This window comes from Ictidomys tridecemlineatus, unplaced genomic scaffold, assembly GCF_052094955.1.
Source record: "Ictidomys tridecemlineatus isolate mIctTri1 unplaced genomic scaffold, mIctTri1.hap1 Scaffold_90, whole genome shotgun sequence".
In the NCBI taxonomy this organism is placed as follows: Eukaryota; Metazoa; Chordata; class Mammalia; order Rodentia; family Sciuridae; genus Ictidomys; species Ictidomys tridecemlineatus.
This window is the reverse complement of record NW_027526137.1, coordinates 605,722-627,856: the sequence shown is the minus strand read 5'-3', so window position 1 is coordinate 627,856 and position 22,135 is coordinate 605,722. Positions and strand designations below refer to the sequence as shown.

Sequence of the window (22,135 nt, the reverse complement as noted above, 5' to 3'; positions counted from 1 at the left end):
CTGGGGACAGTGCCAGAGGACAGAACCTCACCCACCACCAGGGCAGCACCAGAGGATGAGGTCTGGATCCCCGCTCTGTTGACAGCCCCAGGAAAACAAGTTCGGGAGCCTGGGCACCCTGTTTCCTGCTCAGCTCCCACCCCATGGTCTGTAGGACATGATGAGGGCTCTGGGCTCTGTTCTGGGTGGATAGAAGGTATTGGAGGGTCTGGAGCAAAGGAGTGAGGCTGTTTGTATGGCATTTAGGAAGCAGCCCTGTGGCTGCTGTAGGGAATAAAGGGGAGATGCAAAAGCAACAGCCAGGGACTGCCAAACCCAACCTTGAATTTTTACAAAAGAAAGAAGATCATATGTTAAGATACACTTAATAAATCTAAAAAAAATTGTATAATCAGTATAAGAATTTAGGATTCTTTTGTAATTTTAGTACTTATGGCATTAGGAATTTTGAAATATAGTCTGTAGTACTTCACTTTCACAGTAATGAAAAAAAGTAAATGTTGTATATAAAATTTAGTATTTGGATGTTTAATTTTTTCTTTTGAAAGTCTGGGGATTTAACCTATAATTTCATGTATTCTAATAACCGTGTGCTTTACCACTGGATTACACCCTCACTCCAACTTAATATTTTTGTCACTTGATTTGAGATAGTTCTCACTTGAAGAAATTAGGAATTAGAACTGTGTAATCATTGAATAATCTTATATTCATTTTTTTATTAGGGATCCTGTTTGCCCTTTTTATAATCATCAATTAAGAAGCAAGCACCTGGCCATCAAAAAAACGAAAGAAATTCAGAAAAACATAGATGGATGGGAAGGCAAAGATATTGGACAGTGCTGCAATGAATTTATAATGGAAGGACCATTGACAAGAACTGGTGCTAAACATGAACGACATATTTTTCTCTTTGATGGCTTAATGATCAGCTGTAAACCTAATCATGGCCAGACCCCGCTTCCAGGTTATAGTAGTGCAGAATATAGATTAAAAGAGAAGTTTATCATGAGGAAAGTACAAATCTGTGATAAGGAAGATACTTGTGAGTGCAGACATGCTTTTGAATTAGTATCCAAAGACAGCATAATATTTGCTGCTAATTCTGCAGAAGAGAAAAATAATTGGATGGCAACCATTATTTCTCTTCATTATCGTAGTACTCTAGATAGAATGCTAGATTCTGTTTTATTGAAAGAAGAAAATGATCAGCCACTGAGATTACCAAGTCCAGATGTGTATCATTTTGTGGTAAAAGACTCTAAGGAAAACATTGTTTTTGAAGACAACTTGCAAAGTAGAAGTGGAATCCCCATTATTAAATGAGGAACTGTGGTGAAATTAATTGAAAGGTTAACATATCATATGTATGCAGGTATGTGAAACTCATTGTGAGTACTTACCTAGGGCCTAATTCCCAAAAGCTTTTAAATGGTGTTCAAAGATAATGTATAAACCCATTTATCCATCATCCAACTTTAATAATTGTCAACTCATGTTTCATCTGTTTCATTACAGATTTAAATACCTACTCCCAGAATTATTTAGAAGATCGCAGGAAAAAAAAAATGAATTGCCTCCAGAATATTAAAATACTGCAGAATCAAAAGGGATAAATAGCTAATTAAATATTGTTAACTTGATTAGTTATTAAATAAGTGCTCATAAAATTTGCATATTAATGCAAATTTTAAAAATTTGTAAACAATCCTTATTTATCAAGAAAATACCACAGTTGGCAGGAAGAACCAAACTAAAAAGGAAGGGAAATATGGTATTTTGAATTAATTAAACTGAAAAATTGAACATGAAATATGTTTATGCTCTACCTTTTCAGATCCCAATTTTGTTCATACTTTTCTTACTACATATCGTTCGTTTTGTAAACCAGGAATTGCTAAGCTTACTGATTGAATGGTGAGAAAACATGTATATTTTACTTGCATTAATATTTTATAAAAAAATTAACTGTTCTGTACCTTGCAAAGTGCCTAGTAGCTGGTACCTACTCAGGTAGGTGTTGACATAATTTATTTGGCATTACATAAGATGTATTACCATACTTTTTAAGTAGTGTTTGCTGTTTGTAACATAGTTCTTTTCGGCTATTAGCAATATTCCAAGAGGTAATCTTAAATACCCAATTTAATACAGTTTTTGAAAATATTTTTTAGTTGTAGTTGGACACAATACTTTTATTTTATGTATTTATTTTTACGTGGTGTTGAGGATGGAACCTAGCACCTCACATGTGCTAGGCGAGCGCTCTACTGCTGAGCCACAATCCCAGCCCCTTAAAGACCCAATTTAGAGAGGAAAAAAACAACATTATAGTAAAATTTGTTCTGTTATTTAAGGAAATTTTCCACTTTTTGATTTTAAAACAAATTTGTTATGGAAAATTTCAAACATGTGCAAGAGTAGACAGAAAATATAATGAACCCATTTATCCATTATCTAACTTCAATAATTATCAACACATGTTTTATCTGCTTCCCTACAGATTTAAATATTCTACCCCCAGGATTATTTTGAAGTAGATCTCAGAAAACATATTTCGTCTGTAAATACTTCTATGTGTATCTCTGAAAGTTAAAAATTTTTATTTTAAATAAATCATGTATTATTATTAAGCCTAAAAAACAATTCCTTTATTAATATTTAAACATTTTTTGAATTGAAAAAAATTTTTTTAACTGAATGTTTTTACTTAGTGATACTTTAAATGCTTTGTAGTTTAAGAAGAACCTGGCTGGATGTCATGGAATGGGTCTATAATTCTGGTACTTGGGAGACTGAGGCAGAAGGATCATTTCAGACAGCCTGTGCAACATAATGAGATCCAATTTCAAAAAACAAAATGTACTAAAATACATATATACATACACAAATATGTATATGTATATGTATATACACACACGTATATGAATATGTACATATATAATCTGAACTACAAAATGATTTTTGTTTTACGTTTATAAACTTAACTAAAATTTTGTCTTGACCCCTATTTCCATTTTGTTCTATGAAATTAAACTTACAAGACTTAGTATAATATGTTCTGAAAATCTATTGTTCTATTTATGTGTCCAAAATAAGGAAAGTATATTTGCTAGACTTACATTATAGCTATATTTCCTAACTTACATTATAGCTATATTTCCTCTGGTTAGGCAAGGTTTTTGGTTTTTTAATTTTGATTTTTTACCTTACCCACTTAGGTTATGTTCTTAATTTAAAAGTTCATCTTGGGCTTCCTTTTTGAATTTCATACTCACGTATTTAAGGAAATTGATTAGTCCGCTTTCATTTTATGATATAAATATTAAGGATAGATGGTTAGGTAAGTCCTTTCTTTCACATTATGGTACTGGGGATTGAATACAGGGACTCGCAGAAGCTAGCTAGAGCTCTACCACTGAGCTACATGCTCAGTCTCTTTTATTTTATTTGAGACAGTCTCACTGAATTGTTGAGTTTGACTTTGAACTTGCAGTCCTCCTGCCTCAACTCCCTAGTAGTTGAGATTACAGGCATACACTAAATCTCCCAGCTCTTTATGATCTTTAAAGAAGTTATATTCCTGTGGATTATTTTCTTGGATCTTTTCCATGAACCCTTTGTTGGTTGATTAATGCTAATCATAAAAAACTTTTTATAAAGATTTGATATAAAATCTTAGGATCATATAGCTGAAGGCAATTTTTGTACTTGTGTAGTATGGAGTACTGCAGGGAAGGCTTAACAGTAATTGCACTTTCTACAAAGTGATAGAAAAGGGGATTCTTTGGTCAATTTTTTTTGTTGTTGTATTTAAAATATCTTTCATTTATTTATGAACAAATTCCTGTCCTTTTGGTTTTCTTCTTAGATTTCAAATTCCAGAGCCAGAACCTACTGAAGCAGACAAATTGGCAATAGAGAAAGGTGAGCAGACAATCAGTGCAGACCTTAAAAGATTCCGAAAGGAATACGTCCAATCAGTACAACTTAGGTTTGACCTGAATATTACATTTCTTATGTGCCATTTTCAGTATATAGTTAACACAAAATTCTTAGCTCTTAATTAAATATAAATATTATTGTTAATTTTATGACAGTTAAATTTCCAAATTTCTTTCACTGTGAAGCTATTTTAAATAAATATCCTGAAGAAATTTATATAAGTATACCATGTTATTTACATCAGCTCTCTCTGACATGTGATATATTTACAGATCAAAATAAATGTGTGTTATTATAAGTAAAACTTACATATATAAGCTTGCTTACTGTCAGCTTTCCACTTTATTTCCCTTATGTCCCTTTGTAATGGTACTTGGTCCTTGTTTGTTTTTTTATAATTTTTAATATTTATGGAAGTTCTACTGCTTTTTCTACTCTTTATCCTATGTAAAGTTACCTAAGGAATCATTGCAGTAATTTCTATAATAGATTTAATTATAGAGTTGCCAGTTAGGTACTTTCTGTGCTAGATATTACCCTAAGTGCTTTATCTTTTTTTAATCTCATCCTCAAAACACATTTTTTTTATGGTGCAACACAATGATTATTCTAACTTTTTATATGAAGAAATGGAAAACTTAGTATGATTAAGTAATTTGAACTTGGGTCATGTAAAGGGAGTGACAGGATGGGACCATATATGACCTCTTGAGCCATTGTGTTTTTGTTTCACTAAGCATTAAAAATTGGAAGCTCCTTTAATCTTCTTATAATCCAAATGAAAACTAAAGTATTATCTACCCCTTATCATTGGATATTGAGTTATCATATTAACTATATATGATGTAAATATTTTTTCTAAATATTGTTTCCTTGATTACTGTTAACTAATAAATTATAGTTTTGAACTGGATTTATTATTTTCCAGGATAATTACCATAAATAAATTCAATTTTAGAGGAATATTGGTGTTCCTAGCTATATGTCTTTTAGCCAAAACTTTTAACATGTCATTCTTTGTATAAGAAAATGAGATTTTTTACCCATTACATTAGCAAGAAAGAAGAATAATTTTTCTCAAGTAACTGTAATGCATTTGCACTAATCTACTCAAATGAGGCATACATTTATGAGGTCCCTATTATAGGGCAGACAGGAAATAAGATCTTAGATCTCAGTCATGTGAATTCTTTAAATGTTTATATCTAAGCATGTTCTCAGTTGTATACTTGTCGACTTATGGTGAATACAAAAATAATAGACTGTCATGATATGGTTCCATAATATTATGATTTTATTGGGGTAAAAATATACATGAAATAGTTATACATTATACTACTTTGAATAGTTCAATGGCTCACAAAAATATACCCCTATAAAACTTCAGGAATAGCTAAGATTAGACTCCAGTAGTTAGGGAAGACATCTTAGAAGAGGTAAAATCTGAGATTGTCCCGAAGGGATGTGTAGAATTTAGATATGCAGAAAGGTGATTGAAGGTATGGAGGGTACCTAGAAGTAGTATGAACAAAGGTTAAAAGACAGGATTGAGAATGGTGTGCAGAGGAAATAGGTAAGGAAATTGAACTTAGAGGAATGAAGACATTGTATTGTAAGTTGTAATAGAGGAGATTAACTATATTGGGGTAGAGTTGAAGATGGCTTTGAAATTCAAGCCAGTTTGTTAAACTTTTTCTGTGAGCATTGAAGGAATTTTAGTAAAATGTAAGCTAATATATTTTATTTAGCAATTTATTCTGACATTTTAAAAAAGAGAAAAATTGAGAGAATTTCATAGTGAACAATGATAAACCCACCAGATCAACTGTTAACATTTTATTTTACTTACTTTTATCACATATATTTATTTTTCATTTTTCACTCAGTTCATTAATCACCTAATCTTTTGAATGTGTTTCAAAATACACTATTTCTTAAATGCTTCAACTTATATATCAATAACATTTCAGTATTTATTATTCATTTGTTCTAAAATGTTCATAACATGAAATACACACATTTTAAGTGTACTTTGGTTAAATTTTAATGTCTTTGTAATTCAAACTCCTTTGAAGATACAGAATGATAGACCACAACCCAGAAAGTTCCCTTGTGCTCCTTCTAGTCAATTTTTGTTGCTACTGCCCAAAGGCAGTATTCTGATTTATCCTGCTATTGACTCTTTTACTTGTCTTAGAATTTTGTATAAATTGATTTTTACACTTTTTTGTTTTTGTTTTGAGGAAAAGGAGAGAGAAGTTTTATTGCTTTGCTAGCAAAAGGAAACACAGGGGACTCCAGTCCCAGAGGCTTTGATTCTGCTGATCAGGGGGAACAAGGGTTTTTAAAGAAGCATTCAAAGGCTACATTCCTTGCTCTCTGTTCAGGAGTTGTAATTCACTTGTTAATTTAGAAGATAATAATTTCTGAGATCTTTTGGTGCCATCCCCAAGTCTGAATTACTTCATTCCTGTTGTGGGTGTGACTCTGACTAGTATGGGAAAGAAAGGTATGGATTCTATAACTTTCATGCCTGACTCAACATGCTTTTGAGGTTCATCCATGTTGCTTGAATCAATGTTTTTTTAAATTTTATTACTAAGATAGTTATTTCCTTATATGAATACACCACAGTTCATGTATTTTTTCCCATTGAAGGATACCTGGGCATTTTTTCCAGTCTTTGATTATGAGTAAATTTGCTATGAACTTTATCTTAGAAGTCTTAGTGTGAATGTGGGTGTGGGTGGGTGTGTGTATTTCTTTTTTTCCCACTTGGGTAAATAACTCAGAGTAGAATACCTAGGACATAATGTAGATGTGTGTTTTCTTTTAAAAAGAAACTGTCAAAACTTCTTCTGAACATTCTCACCAGCAATATATGAGCATCCCACTGCTGCATATCTTCACCATTGTTTAGTGATGTTATTCTTCATACCTTAGCCATACTGTTGGGTGTATAGTGGTATCTCATTGTGGTTTTAATTTGTTCTTCCCTATTGACTAATGATGTTGAGAACATTTTACTGTCTCTTATTGGCTAGTCATTCTTCATCTTTGAAGAACAGGTTTGACTCATGTCTATCATTTGTTGAGTTATCTTTTTATTACTAAGTTGTATAAGTATATCGAGTAGGACTGGATATAGTCCTTTGTCAGAAAAAGGTTTTGTAAATATTTTCTCCCAGATTGTGGTTTGCCTGTTAGTTTTCTTAATGATACTTTGATGAGATGAAGTTTTTAAGTTTGATGAAGTCTGATTAGACTTTTTTCTTTTATCTGATCGTAATTTTAAAATTACATCAATACTATAGAAACTAGAAAGAAAATATAAGCAGAACTGTTTGAACTGATATAAGTGGAAATTAGAAGCTAACAATTTATGATCTTTTGATATATTTTCTAAGCTCCTGAACTTACCAGACCATAATGACTTAACGTTGTTTTAATATAAATAGCATGATGAAGACTGGTAATTAAATGTACTTGCATAGTCTGAGAGAAATATAGTTGTCTGTGATAGGGAAATAAAAATCTAACCTGCAAATGGCCATTTGTTGAAGTAATGAAGAAAAGTAATATTATTAGGATGTCTCTGGTAGAGAACATTTTATATTTGTATAGATAATTAAATACTTGCAAGATCAGGAGTAATCATTTTTGTGATATGCAAAACAAAATCACTCTCTTGACAAAAATATTTTTGTCTTTTAAAATGAAATAAGGTTATAGGCATATTTGTAGGTTACAGGGAAATTTGATGATAGCATTTGAATTTATTTATTTATTTATTTATTTGGGGGGGGTACTGGGAATTGAACAGAGGGGTGCTTTACCAATGAGCTACATACCCAGCCCTATTTATTTATTTATTTATTTATTAATTATTTTGAGACAGGGTCTCACTCAGTTGCTTAGGGCCTTGCTAAATTGCTTAGTCTAGCCTTGAAGTTCAGTCTTCCTCCTGTAGTCTCCCAAGTCACTAGGATTATAGACATGTGCAACGACACTAGGCTAGCACTTGAATTTAGAACCAAATACAATAAATCTTAGTTAATTTTCCATTTTATATGAAAAATACATTAAAAATTTACAGCTTAAAATACTTTTTCAATTTAAAAACTTAAAATAGCTTTTCTATTATAGAGCATGTATTTTCTATATATGAATAAATAAAAGACACTTTTCCTTAACATTAATTGGTGATTAAGCACAGAAACCATAATCTTTATACAAATACATATTTTAAAGTATAACTTTTATGTTTATTTTTATTTTTTTGCAGTACTGGGGATTGAACCCAGGGGCACTTTGCCACTGAGCTACATCCTCAGCCCTTTATTTTTTATTTTGAGATAGGGTCTCACTAAGTTGCCCAGTCTGGCTTTGAACTTGCAATCCTCCTGCCTCGGTCTCCCAAGTAGCTGGGATTACAGGTGTTAGCCACCACTCCTGGCTAAAGTATAATTTAAAAATAATGTACAGTTTGGAGATTGATTTTCTTCTTCTTATTGAAGCACTTAAGGTATTCATTAAAAATGGAGACTCTAAGTATTATATTGATTGTTGCATATAAAACTATCACCATGGCATTAGAAAAATGAAAGAAGTATAATGAAGAAGTATAGAAGTAAAAAATGTATAATTGAAGATTTCACTAAAATGTGATTCTTTTATTTTACCAGGATTTTAAATGTATTTCACCATTGGGTTGAACACCATTTTTATGACTTTGAAAGAGATGTGGAATTGCTTAAAAGACTGGAATCCTTCATTTCAAGTGTAAGAGGTATATTATTTAAAGTTTTGATTGGCTCTTATGTTGCATTTGAGCTTATTTTCAAAATTGTATGACTAAGAATGTAAATTGCTTTCCATTTTTAAAAAGCTGAAATAACATTTGGAATGATCTTTATAAACTCCAGTAAGCTCACATATATTTAGAACCATATAAAGTCTTAGAACCTTGTCTTCTCATATTTTTATTTGTCTGTGATGCTGAGGATCAAACCAAGGCCCTTGCACGTGCTAGGCAAGTGCTATACCATCGAGTTATACTCTTAACCCCCTTTTAAGTTTTTTTTTTTTTAATTTATTTTTTAGGTGTAAATGAACACAACACAACACCTTTATTTCTATGTGGTGCTGAGGATCGAACCTGGGTCCCGCCCGTGCTAGGCGAGCGCTCTACCACTGAGCCACAATCCTAGCCCCCCCCCCTTTTAAGTTTTTAAGGAGAATATTGCTTTTAAAAATGTCAAAAGTCCTTTTTAATAAATTAAAGCTATTTAATTTTATGTCCCCTCAAGTTTGCCATTTGTTTCCATTAAATAAATAATATATATATAATTTTATGCTTTTTGTTGTTGTTGTTTTGGTACTGGGGATTAAACTCAGGGGAAGGGCACTTGACTACTGAGCCTAATTCCCAGCCCTTTGTTTATATTTTATTTAGAAACAGGGTCTCGCTGAGTTGCTTAGGGTCTTGCTAAGTTGCTGAGGCTTGACTTTGAACTCATGATCCTCCTGCCTCAGCCTCCCCAGCCACTGGGATTATAGGTGTGCATCACCACACCCAGCAATTTTATGCTTTTTTATTCTCCTTAATCTGGTACTTTAATTTTAGATGATTATCAGCTTTTTAAAATAATATTTCCTCTCTTAGAAACATATTCCAGAGGAATACATTTTTTAAAAATATTGTTTTTTTTAGTTTTAGGTGGACATATATCTTTATTTTACATTTATGTGGTGCTAAGATCAAATCCAGCACCTGTGATGCTGAGGATCAAACCAAGGCCCTTGCACGTGCTACCTCTGAGCCACAACCCCAGCCCCCAGAGGAATACATTTTTGTGTCTAAAAGATAGGAATTTCCAACTTGAAGTTTCAAACATAGCCTATGTGATAAAATTCCAGGCTATAATATGTGTCATCAAACATATGTTATATTAAGAACATTTGTGTTTTATCTAACAGTATAAGATATTGGTTAAGAATCCTATTAAAGTATTCTTGGCAAGTATTCATGTAAAAACATTGATCTTGCTGGGCACAGTGGCACAAGCCTATAATTCCAGCACCTTGGGAGGTTGAGGCAGGAGGATCAAAAATCAGCCTCAGTAACTTGGCAAGTCTCCAAGTAACTTAAGAAGACCCTGTCTCAAAATAAAATATAAAAAGAGAAGAGCCAGGGATGAAGTTCAGTGGTTAAGTGCTCCTGGGTTCAGTCCCCAATACTAAAACAAACAAAAACATCAATCTCTATGTCTCTGGTTTTCAGAAAATAGGGGGGATAGAGAAACATGGCAGATGATACCACAGGGGTACAGTTGGCAAGACAGACTTAAGAATCACCACAATACAAGCAATTCCATTTCTTCAACAAATAAATTGCAAGCAAAAATGAGACATAAAGGGAGAACCTGTAGTCCTAAGGAAACTTAGGACATATGGACTAAATATAATTAAGTAAATGTTATTTATGTCCTTTTAAAAAAATTAACTATAAGAAAAATATTTAAGAGATAGAAATTTGAGTATTAACCAAGTATTTGAAGATTTTAAGATCTCACTTTTTGACAAAGAAATTTAGCAGCTCAATTCAAAATAGCTAAGCTATGGAACCGACCTAGGTGCCCTTCAAAAGATGAATAGATAAAGAAAATGTGGTGTATATACACAATGGAGTATTACTCAGCCATAAAGAAGAATGAAAGTATGGCATTTGCCAGTAAATGGATGGAACTGGAGATCATTATGCTAAGTGAAATAAGCCAAAAAATCAAAGGCCAAATGTTCTCTCTTATATGTGGATGCCAACACACAATAACAGGGATGGAGAATAAAAGTTCATTTGATTAGATAAAGGGGAATGAAGGAGAGGGAGTGGAGATGGGAATAGGAAACAAAGTTGAATGAATCAGACATAACTTTCTTATGTTCATATATGAATGAATACATGACCAGTGTAACTCCACCTCATGTACAACCACAAGAATGGGAAGTTATATTCCATCTAGTATGTCAAAATATATTCTGTTATGTATAACTAAAAACAAATTTTAAAAAAGAAAAAAATGATTCATTTTTTATATGTCATAATGACCTAATGATTATTTTAAAAAGACTTAAATATAGACAAAATGATATGATTTTTGAATTTGTTTAAAGAATAACTAGAGCTGGGTATAATGGTGTATGCCTATAATACCAGCAACTCAGGAGACTGAGACAGGAGAATCACAAGTTCAAGACTAGCCTTAACAATTTAGTGAGATCCTCAACAACTTAGCAAGACCCTGTCTGAAAATGAAAAACAAAAAAGGTCTGGAGATGTAGTGCAGTGAGAAAACATCCATGGGTTCAGTTCTTAGTACCAAAAAAACAAACAACAGAGTGAAGAAATGGCATGATTTGGGTTAGATGAAGCAAAAATTTGCCATGAGTTGATAATTGTTGAAGTTGAGTGAACGTTAAAAATTATATGAAGATCTACAGTTATGTCTGTCAAGTAAAAGACATTCTAAGTATGTGTTTTTTCTAGGGAAAGCTATGAAGAAATGGGTAGAGTCAATTGCTAAGATCATCAAGAGGAAGAAGCAAGCTCAGGCAAATGGAATAATCCATAATATTACCTTTGAAAGTCCACCTTCACCAATTGAATGGCATATCAGTAAACCAGGGCAGTTTGAAACATTTGATCTTATGACACTTCACCCAATAGAAATTGCTCGTCAGCTAACACTTTTGGAATCTTATCTCTACAGGTAGGTAATTGTTATTTCTTGGTCTATTTTCAAAAACCTTGAGCATACCTCTTACCTATTTTTTAAACATTTTGCTACATATCATGACAGCTTAAAAATATCTCATCTATTTTCCTGGGTTTGGAGGGAAGCTCATAGCAGTTTTAATCACAGTATGTCCTGTAGGTAAGTCTTCTAACATGTTGCTATATAGACCTAGATTAAGGATGAGCAATCCTTCACAAGAGGAATGGTAGGAAGACTAATGCACTACAATAGTAACAACTATTCAACAGTAAGCCCCTGCCACTATCATTCCATTAAAATCTTTTCTGTATCCAGGAGCCCTCATTTGAAATATAAATATCTAGAGAATTTATCCTAATGATAAGCAGCCATGTAATGAGTGCTCATGTATAACAAAAACATTACAAATGAAATTGAAATTCTATAATTCTCCCTAATTCATTGCTCTCCTTTCCCCGCAAGAAATAACAACTACCAACCAACAATAAAAAAAAATAACAACTACCCAGAATTTGATGCTTACTCTGTTTGTCTCTCTCTATATACACACACACATTTTCCTAAATAATATATAGTATTGGCTTGTACATTTTAAACATACTTATTCTGCATCATGTTTTTACTTATATTCTTTTTGATATCTGTTAAAGTCCATGAATATAGTTCTAGTTCACTTATTTTAGCCATTCTATGAGTATTCCACAGTTTATTCAGTCTCTTTTTGGTGAACTGGTAGATTGTTTGGCATTTTACCTTCTGTAAATAGTGCTTCAGTGAACAGTCTTGTGAATGAGTACTTGTAACTTTCTGTAAGAGTTTACATAGGAATGTACTTAGCAATAGAATTGTTGGGTCAGCTAGTATGTATATCTTTAGTAATGGAAGATCCTGCTGAATTGTTTTACAAAGTGATTGTATCAATTTTTACTTGCATATTAGAGTTGGAGATTATTTTATCATTTCTTACCAATTTGATATTATTAAGGTTTTGTGGCTTTGGCAATAATAAAATGGAATTTTATTGCAGTTTTTTTTTTCCTGAGAGAAAATATTTTTTCATGTTTGTCATTATCAGTTTTTAAATTAAGTTTAGCAGATCTTTAAATAATCTTGATACTAATCCTTTATAGATAGATTAGGTTGTACTGATTTTTTAAAATTTATTTCTAGGAAAGTCCAGCCTTCTGAACTTGTAGGGAGTGTGTGGACCAAAGAAGATAAAGAGATAAATTCTCCAAATTTATTAAAAATGATTCGCCATACCAGAAACCTCACCCTGTGGTTTTAAAAGTAAGTTTTGTTTATTCTTTATTATTGCTTCTTAATCATCATCATAATAAGTCCTATTTAAGCTTGAATTCTGGCTCTAAAGAAGTTTCTTATTTCTTAAGTTAGGTGGAGAAACTTTTCTAAGCCATGGATTTTTTGTTGTTGTTATTAGATGCATTGTGGAAGCAGAAAATTTTGAAGAACGGGTGGCAGTACTAAGTAGAATTATAGAAATTCTGCAAGTTTTTCAAGACTTGAATAATTTCAGTGGTGTACTGGAGATAGTCAGTGCAGTAAATTCAGTGTCAGTGTACAGACTAGACCATACCTTTGAGGTAAGTTTTAGGCTTAAATATTTCATCCTTTTGGGGAAAGATAAAATGAATATCAAAGAGATTGCTCCTACTGCCTGTCTTTTTGGTACCAGGGATTGAACTTAGGGGCACTCAACTACTGAACAACACCCCCAGCCCTTTTTATTTTTTATTTTGAGACAGGGTCTCATTAAGTTGCTTACAACCTCATTAAGTTGCTGAGGCTCGCCTCAAACTTCTGATTCTCCTGCCTCACCCTCCCAAGTACCTAGGATTACAACCACTCCTGGCTTGAATTTATCTTTGAATGAATCCATATTTTCCACTTAAATATAGAAATTTAAAGGTATTTTTAAAAATATATCAATATATACTAGTAAGTTTAGGATTTGTCAAAGAATATAGGACCTGTACCTCTTTTTAATGTGCTTAACCTAAATATAATAAAGTTTCACATGAATTTCTTCAATGGCACTTTGATAGTCTCCCATAAATGACAAATGATATTAAATATAATCACACAAATAACTTTTTTAAAAAATTTATTTTTTCTAATCAATTATACATGACAGCAGAATGTTCTTTGATTCATTGTACACAAATGTAGCACAATTTTTCATTTCTGGTTGTACACAGAGTAGGATCACACCATTCGTGCAATCATACATGTACCTAGGGTAATGATGATCATCTCATTCTACCATCTTTTCTATTCCCATGCCCCTTCCCCTTTGGCCAATCCAAACTTCCTCCACTCAACCCATCCCCCTGTCCCCATTATGGATTAGTGTCCACTTATCAAAGTAAACAATCGACCTTTGGTTTTGGGGATTGGCTTACTTCGATTAGCATGGTATTCTCTAACTCCATGCATTTACCTGCAAATGCCATAATTTTATTCTCTTTTACTGCTGAGTAATATTCCATTGTGTATATATACCACAGTTTCTTGATCCATTCATCTATTGAAGGGCATCTAGTTTGGTTCTACAGTTTAGCTGTTGTGAATTGTGGTGCTATAAACATTGATGTGGCTTTGTCCCAGTACTATGCTGTTTTTAAGTCCTTTGGGAATAGACCGAGGAGTGGGATAGCTGTGTCAAAATGGTGATTCCGTTCTAAGTTTTCTGAGGAATCTCCATACTGTTTTCCAGATTGGCTGTACCAATTGCAGTCCTACCAGCAATGTATGAATGTGCCTTTTCCTCTACATCCTTGCCAACACTAATTTTTGCATGTTTTCTTGATAACTACTCTTCTGACTAGAGTGAAATGAAATCCTAGAGTTGTTTTAATTTGCATTTCTCTGATTATTAGAGATGTTGAACGTTTTTTCATGTTTGTTGATAGATTGTGTATCTTCCTCTGAGAAGTGTCACCTTTAGATATAGTCAAAAAATAATATGGAAAGAACCCTTTCTAAAATTTTATCTTTTAAATTATAAAATAATGTGTTTAGTGTATAGAAAGATTTTATGTCTTTTAATAACAAAATTGAGATTATATTGTAAGTAGATTTTTGTAGCCTACATATTTTTCTCTTTAACACTTTGTTTTAGTTTGTTGTCAAAAACAAGATTGTTAATGCCTACATAGTTTTCTGTCTCACACATAAACCATAATTTATTCCATCATTCTGTTGTGGAACAATTAAGTTATTTTGGATTTTATTGTTGTGACAAATAATTTATCATAGACCACCCATATGTAGATGTATTTTTAAGAATATGATTATTTCCTGGGGCTGGGGATATGGCTCAAGTGGTAGCGCAATCGCCTGGCATGCGCAGGACATTGGATTCGATCCTCAGCACCACATAAAAATAAAAAAAAGATGTTGTGTCCACCGAAAACTAAAAAAAAATAATAATATTAAAACTCTCTCTCTCTCTCTCTCTCTCTCTCTCTCTCTCTCTCTTTCTTTAAAAAAAAGAATATGATTATTTCCTTAGAAGTTTCTAAAGATGGTACTTTTGCCAAGTGTTTTCTAGCAAAAAATATGATAAATGATTCTGGGTATTACTGTATTGAAAACTTTAAAGACTTTATCAGCCAAAAATAAAAATTCTCATTTTAAACTTGTGTTTTTAAAAAGTGGTGAGATGTTAGCTATTTTCAAATGCATTTATTGGCTACTAGTGATATTGGATATTTTAAAATGTATTTATTGGTCACTTTTATTTTTTTATGATTTATTTAATTCATGTCTTCTTTCATTTTTTTGGATGTTTGCATTTTTACTTATGGACTTTTTAATATATTAAAGATATGAAGACAGTCAAACTATATCTTTTCAGTGTCTCTTTATTTTGACTGCTTTTTAATTTAAACATTTTTATACTGCCTTGATATATAGACTCACAAATCAATCCAAATTTATGGGGTCTTCCTGTGTTTTTACTATGAAAGACTTTTTCTAAGTGAAAGCTAACAAGGTAAAAACTCAACTATATTAATATTGCCTTTGGGAATATAAATTTGTAAAACCTTTGTGGAAAGCAACCCAGCAATGTATGTTAAAATTTAAAGTACACATACTCTCAGACCCAGAATATTAAATAAATAAAATCTTAAAGAAATAAAATCACCACAGTATAAAGTTATATGTATGAAGATATAGTTATTTTAGCATTATTTTAGTAGCAGAAAACTAGAAATATTCTTCTTTCCATCAGCAGAAGAATGATTAAATACATTATCTTATACCTATAACATGGAATATTGTTCTATAGAAAAAAATGATGTCATTTTTGTACATTATCTTGCAAGAATATATGTGATATTTATGGGGAAAAAATCATAAGGAAGTTCTGAATGACTATAGTGTGATTCCATATTAGTACAACAAAACAGAACAAACCCTAAACCTCTAAGTGGAGTTGCATGAATATTAAGAATAGTGTGGAAAAATATGTCTTTCTTCATTAATTCTTTTAGTGGGTTGTGATTGGAGGGAGAAGAAGAAAAAATATTTTTATGTTTGAATTTTTCTATTTGGGTATTCGCATTTTATTTACTTATGAATTTTATATATTAAAGAAATTAACTATCTGTTCAGATTAATTATTTCAACTCAGATATTGAAAAACTCTGAGGCACTTTATTCATTTTACAGGCTAAGCATTCATTTTAAAAACTATTGGACAACAGTATTTCTTTTTTACTTTTTTTTTTGAGAGAGAGAGAGAGAGAGAGAGAGAATTTTTAATATTTATTCATTTTATTTTTTAGTTCTCGGTGGACACAACATCTTTTGTTGGTATGTGGTGCTGAGGATCGAACCCGGGCCGCACGCATGCCAGGCGAGCACTCTACTGCTTGAGCCACATCCCCAGCCTGACAGTATTTCTATAATTATATATAAGGTATAAAGAATAAAAATATCTGTGTACCTAGCATTCAGTTTAAGAGCCCCTCCATTCTTTCACTGTAATGAATCTTAGGCTTTTAATTCTCTTGCTTTTATCTAACCTATATTGTTTTATTTTGCATGTTTCTTAATTTTATAATTCTTCAATGACTCTTAGCACTGTATTCCTAAGATTGATCCATGTTGTTTATAGCTATAGTTCATTCTTTTTCATAACTATATCATACTTATAGAAATCAGTTTACCAAAATTTAATCATTTTTTAATTAGTTAATAATCATTTGGAATTGTTATGAACAATATAGCTGTTAACATTCTTTATATATATCCTGATATACCCAAATATATTACTCTAAAAGTAGAATTTAGGATATAGATGTCTTCAACTTTACTAGATAATGCCAAGTTGTTCTCTCAAGTAATTGTACCAATTCACACTCCCATCAGAAATGTATGAAATCCAGTTATTTTATATTCTCATCAATACTTGATATTTTCAGGCCTTTATCTTTTCCATTATTGTGCTTTTGTTTTATATTTTCCTGATTTTTAATGAGTTTGAACCTCTATTTGGTTCTTCGTTCTTCTTGTGGAAAATTTTTAACTTTAAATTGTTATATACAAATGCTCTTATATTCTGGATTCTAAAATATCATCATTTATTTTTTTCCCAGATAAAAGCTCCCCTTTTCATCTTTTTTGTGGTGTGTTTTGATGAACAAGAATTCTTAATGTAGTCAAATTTACTTATTTTTTTCTTTGTTATTAATGCTTTTGTTCTCCACTTTAATTGCCCCCCCCATTATCCTAATGTTTTATCTTTCTCATTAAATCCTTACTCTAGGTGGAAATGAGTTTTGAATATGGGGTGAGGTTGGAATATTATTTCATTTTTTTTAAATAAAAATTTTAGTTGTAAATGGACCTTTATTTTATTTATTTGTATGCAGTGCTGAGAATTGAACCCACTGCCTCACATATGCTAGGCAAGTACTCTACCACTGAGCCACAACCCCTACTATTACATTTTTTTCCATAAGGCTACCCAGTTGTTTGCATTCATTTATTGTTAATTCATTTTTCCCCATTGACCTATAGTATCAGCCGTCATATATTTAGTATCCTTATGTGTAGTCCTGTTTCTGGTCTTTTTATATTTTTTTCTATTTTTAGTTGTAGATGTATGTGGTGCTGAGGATCAAACCCAGTACCTCAAATGTGCTAGGCAAGTGCTCTGCCACTGGGCTACAACCCCAGCCTACTTGTATACTAATTCTTGAAAAGAAAGTATAGCAGATCTTTTAGCAATCTTTCAAGGTTGACTTGGTCTTAGCCCTTTATTTTCATATATAAATTTTAGAATAATTTTAAGCTTCATTTTTAAAAATTGGATTTTATTATTATTATTGGTACTGAGGATTTAACCAGGGGGCATTTTACCACTGAGTCACATTTGTAGCCCTTTTTATTTTAAGACAGGGTCTTGCTTTGTAGCTGAGGATCTTGCTAAATTGCTGAGGCTGAATTTGCAGTCTTTCTGTCTCAGCCTCCTGTGTTGTAGGGATTACAGGCATGTGCCACCATTGCCAAGTTGAAAATTGGAACTGTAATAGAAGTTGCATTAGATCTGTAAAATCAATTAGTGTCAATTTACAGTCATGAGTCTTCCCAACTGGGAACATGGTATATCTCTCCATTTATTTACCCATTTAATACTGTCTTATGGTTTTCTTGATAGAGACTTCATACTTTTTTTGTTAGATTTATGTTACACTTTTTAAACAAATTATTTTCCTTATTGATGAAAGATTTTCATATCTAGTTGATTTTTGACACAGCAACATTAGTAAATTCTCTTATTAACACTTTGCAGATAGAGTTTTGGAGTTTCCTTGCGGATAGTCATAATCTCTGTAAATAGTGACGTTTTTCTTTCTTTTTTTTTTCCTTTTCTTTGCAATTCCTAGTTATTTATTTTGTTTCTTGTCCCTTTTAGCTAGGACTTTTGGATAGATTTGAATAAAAGCTATGGTGCACTCTTTCTTCATAACTTAAAGGAAATATATTGAATGGTTCTCAAGTATAATGTTTGCTCTTATCAAGTTATAAACTAACATCTAGTAAGAAAATCTAACAATGAAATTTAAAAAGAAATTCCTATGTTTATTACATTAACTAAATTTGTTAATGCTTTCTTACCCTCCTGTAGTCATCTCTTTACCAAAACTCCACCCTTGTCCCCAAAAGACCTTTCAGTGGAAAAGTACTTAAATGCTGAACAATTATGATTCTCGCTTCCTACATCTAAGACTTGAAACTCTGGCTAATCAAAATTATGACTATCAAGGTCCTGAGGATGAAATTTTTTGATTGCTTAATCTTCTAATTTGTTTTAGAAAAATTTAAGGTTTTAGATTTTATATTATAGATAAAAAGAGGAAAAATCACTTTAGGCAAATGCCCAAAGGATAACCTCTCTTATTTTAATTTTTTAAAATATTTAATATCAAATGTTTGCAAAATTTTATAATTTCTAAATTTCTGTATCCATACATTTGATTGAACTATAAACGGAGATTATGCTCATTTTATATGTTTTTAAGGCATTACAGGAAAGAAAATGGAAAATTTTAGATGAAGCTGTGGAATTAAGTCAAGATCACTTTTAAAAATACCTAGTAAAACTGAAGTCAATCAATCCACCTTGTGTGCCTTTTTTTGGTAAGTTACTAAAGATGGATATTGTATTTTGAGGCAAAATGTGTTATAGTCCAAAGAGGCCAGTCTTTAGAGGTCAGTTGTTCATATTTTATATTACCTTGTCTATTTTCATCTGTATTGATAAATAAAACTTAAAACTCTATTATTTATTTTCCTGTAAAATGCAAGTTATAATACTTACCTCATGGAGTTGTAAGAATTAAAAATATTTTATCTATACAACCTAATACAAATTCTATCAGAACAGGCACTCAGAGAGTGGTAACTATTGTTTTTATCTATTTATGTCATATCTACAGTGTTCGTTTTCTCTTTATTAAAGGCTTTTAAGTGATTTGTTAAAACTCAAAATTGGAACAACTTTTAACAAATCATATTATTGTGTGCATGTACAAACATGTAACAACTAATTCCACTACTATGTATAATTTTAATACACTAATAAAAAGTAAACTCAGAATTGTTATATATTAGGCAAAGTTTTATTAAAGTGAACTTTTCTTAAATACATTCATGCATTGCTTAATGACAAGGACATATTCTGAGAAATGCATCAGTAGGCAGCAATTCTGTTCTGCAAACAGTGTATTCACACAATTCTAGATGGTATAAATCAATTACTCAACATTGCCTGTTTGTTTTGTTTTGCTTTGCAATGGGATCTTGCTATGTATCCCAGGCAGGTCTCAAATTCCTGGGTCAAGCAATCCTCTTGCTTCAGCCTTCTGAGTAGCTGGAACTTTAGGTGTGTGCCTCTGCTTTGATGTGATCTCTTGATGCATTCAACATAGATGATACATGTGAGGCTGCTGGTGGCATAATATTGAATACTGTTTTGTAGTAAATGTTTTTGTTGTAAAGTAATGATAAAAAGTGTAGTATAGTAAATGCATAAACCAGTAACAGTCATTTATTACTATTATCAAGTATTAAGTACTGTTCATAGACAAACATGCTATACTTTTCTGACAGGTCTGTTTATGGAGGCTTGAAAAATGTGTTATGTTGGCATCATGACAGCTACATCTCTAGGCAATGAGAATTTTTCAGTTCTATTATAATCTTACGGGACCACTGTCGTATATGTGGTGTGTTTTATGTGCTATACTTTAATATGGTGGGCAGCAACAGTGTGTTTGTTTACAACAGCATCACCACAAACTCTTGAGTAGCATATTGTACTATAATGTTACAGCAGTTTTTCAGCTTAATTCTAGTCTGTGTGTGTGTGTGTGTGTGTGTGTATGTGTGTGTGTGTATGTGCGTGCGCACGCGCACGGGCACACACACATTCATGCTGGGGATTTAACCCAGGGCATCTCACATGCTAAGAACCTGTTCTTATCACTAGGCTATATTCCTAGCCCCTCCATTCTAGCCTTATAGATCATTTTTATATAAATATAATAATGTGATGTATGACTAAACTGTTGAAATTGTATAATTTATTTAAATCAAGGTTTTCCAACCTCAGCACTATTGGCATATGAATCAAATAAATGAGTAAATGTCATGTGCTTGTAGAATGTTTAGTAGCCTCCAAGTTTCCTGTTTACTATATGCTGGTAACACCTACATCATGATAACCAGAAATGTCTCCAGACATTTCCAATACACTCTTAGGAACAAAATTATCAATTGATAACTACTAATTTAAATATATTAGTAATTATTCAAAAAAGGAGATTAAAGTTTCTATTGTGAAAGATTAAAATATAATTGGTTTTTAAATCTAAATCATGGGCTCTGAGAAAACAATTTAAGTCTGAACTCTTATTAATCAGCAGTGCTTATGATATTGATGATCACTTAAAGATTATTGAAAATAAATATTTAAAATCAAGCATTATTACAGAGGTAATAAGACCATACTCAATAAAAATTTGAAAGTGTTGTAATGTGAAAATAAATAAATAAATAAAATAAAATCAAGCATTAAAAATTTTGGTTCGATTTAAAGCTTATAATTTAGACTTTATAAACACGGTTTAGGAAAGCTCAATTTGCTATTTCTTAGACTAGTAGCCTTTATTTTCTTTTTATTTTAAATTTTTTCTATGTTAAAAAAATTAATGGAGAATTAATCATAACCATAAAGTCTATCAGAGCCTTGCCTTATCAACATTATGGAGTGGAATTGCTAGTAAGTCTTTTAGTTTTACAAGATTGTTTTCCCAAATGATTGATTAAATGACCAATTTTAAAATAAATTTTCTTTAAATATTTTTTTCACTAGGAATATATTTAACAAATATTCTGAAGACTGAAGAAGGGAATAATGATTTTTTAAAAAAGAAAGGGAAAGATTTGAACAATTTCAGTAAGAGGAGAAAAGTGGCAGAAATTACTGGAGAGTTTTAAAGTTGTTTTTAAATGTCAGCCAAATCATTGTCCTTTCTTTTATTTTATATTTGGAATCACAGAAAGAAGAATTTGGAAGAATAGCCCTGTGTTTCATTTCAGGAGGCAGCTCATTTATGGGCTTGCTGTCCGTATTCTGCAGCTATATATTAGTGCCCCCAGAATTATGGGAAAGGATACCGAACCCAGAATGACCTACCAAAATTCAAAGAATCTGTTGTTACAATCTAATCCAGTTGTTTTCTCCAAAAATCTTTCCATCAGTTTCACCTTTCAAGGATTGATTTCACATCTCACATCTCAAAATTTTATACTTTGAAACATTCCTGATAAACATTTTTTCTTCCAAGGTATTGCATTACAAAATTGAATATCATTCA

At 31.7% G+C, this 22,135-nt stretch overlaps 1 pseudogene; it reads left to right on the top strand.

Moving 5' to 3' along the window:
• Positions 1-284: 284 nt before the first annotated feature.
• LOC144374825 (son of sevenless homolog 2-like) lies at positions 285-21,755 on the top strand (annotated as a pseudogene).
• The last annotated feature ends 380 nt before the right edge of the window (positions 21,756-22,135 follow it).